Source organism: Ochotona curzoniae, unplaced genomic scaffold (assembly GCF_017591425.1).
Source record: "Ochotona curzoniae isolate NIBS_2020 unplaced genomic scaffold, NIBS_Ocur_1.0 contig_908, whole genome shotgun sequence".
NCBI classification, from domain to species: domain Eukaryota; kingdom Metazoa; phylum Chordata; class Mammalia; order Lagomorpha; family Ochotonidae; genus Ochotona; species Ochotona curzoniae.
In genome coordinates, this window is record NW_024466607.1 from 24,295,498 (window position 1) to 24,297,090 (window position 1,593).

At 38.9% G+C, this 1,593-nt stretch overlaps 1 pseudogene; it reads left to right on the plus strand.

Moving 5' to 3' along the window:
• The first annotated feature begins 206 nt into the window (after window positions 1–206).
• Window positions 207–965, plus strand: LOC121166002 (annotated as a pseudogene).
• Window positions 966–1,593: the final 628 nt, after the last annotated feature.

Genomic DNA, 1,593 nt, shown 5'->3' on the forward strand with positions numbered 1-1,593 from the left:
ATCTGCCCTTCTGAATGGATTAAATCTTTTCCTGAGAGCCTGGGGTAGTTTTCTAAGACTGAGGCAAGTCTTACAGCATTGGATTAATTAAGAAAGCCAGATGTGGAGGGGGCATGTATGTCAGGACCTTCTTCTGCCTGGACCCACAATGCCCAGGCTGGGTCCAGGGTGCCAAGGGCTCAAGCACTGGCCACCCCACCAGAAAAATGAGTGGTAGATTAACTCCAAGCAAAAGCACAGTGTATGTCTCCAACTTGCCTTTTTCCCTAACAATGATTTGTGATGGATATTTCCAAGTATGGAAAAGTTGTAAGTGACTACAATGAAAGATAAAGATATGAGGAACAGTGAAGGGGTTACATTCACTTTGGTTTTAGATGAAGACTGCACAGAACTGCAAGAGGGCAATACACAACAAGCAGTTACTTAATACAGTGATTTAAACCAGCATCGCTATCGACAATGGAAGGGCAGCTGAGTTCATCCAAAAGCAAAACTGCTTTGATAAATGCAAGTGCTATGACTGTGGGGAAAGTGGACACTAAAAATATGCTTGGAGAACATCAAAAAAATATGCTTGGAGAATATCAATCAAGAAAGGAAGGAAGGAAGGAAGGAAGGAAGGAAGGAAGGAAGGAAGGAAGGAAGGAAGAAAGAAAGAAAGAAAGAAAGAAGGAAAGAAAGAAAGAAAGAAAGAAAGAAAGAAAGAAAGAAAGAAAGAAAGAAAGAAAGAAAGAAAGAAAGAAAGAAAGAAAGAAAGAAAAGTCCCTGAACCAGAACAAGAAATGGAGGAAGTAGAACAAAGTAAAGATGACAACCTCAGCCAGGCTATCACCTTCCAAAATCAAAGAAGAACAAAACAGATGGAACCCCAGTTCAGGGGGTCCCTCAACATGAGATGACTCAAAACCATGAGGATAAAGAAAAGCACATATTTCAGCTGCAATGAGGAGCTCAGTGGCTAAGAAGATATTTGTTGTGTAAATATTCTAAAACAAAAAGATCTTGGAACACAGCATTCAGCTGAAGATTGAAGTTGCTATTAGAATTTGAGCATAAGAATTCTTAAAACCAAACAGTATTTTACTGGCAAATAGTTCACTGGGAATTTTAAAATACATAAAAGGTATCATGTTTCCATGTTAACTTAGCACAGTACAGTTTGGGTAGCCCTAATCTGGAATATGCTACAAAATCTGGCAGATTTTGAATGCCAACACAATGTCTCAAATAGGACTTGCCACACCGTGAAGCTCTTAGATGGTATTGATAGCACATGTCCTGTGCACAGTTACCTCTAGGCTGGGTATGTGACGTTTACATAAAGCACAAACGAAGTTCATGCTTAGCCCAAGTCCCACTCCCACAATAGTTCATTATACTTATGCAACCACTCCAAAATCCTGAAAACTGGTGTTCAAGGTACTGCCAGTCCCAAATATTTCAGATACAATACATACAATCTGCGCCACATATCAGAACTTGCTAGTAATAATCTCGAAAAGAACTCGTTTTGATAAAAAGATAAGTAATGCTACTAGTTACAACCAACAAGAAAAAGCTCTTAAAATCATTTAATATGCTCATTATAAA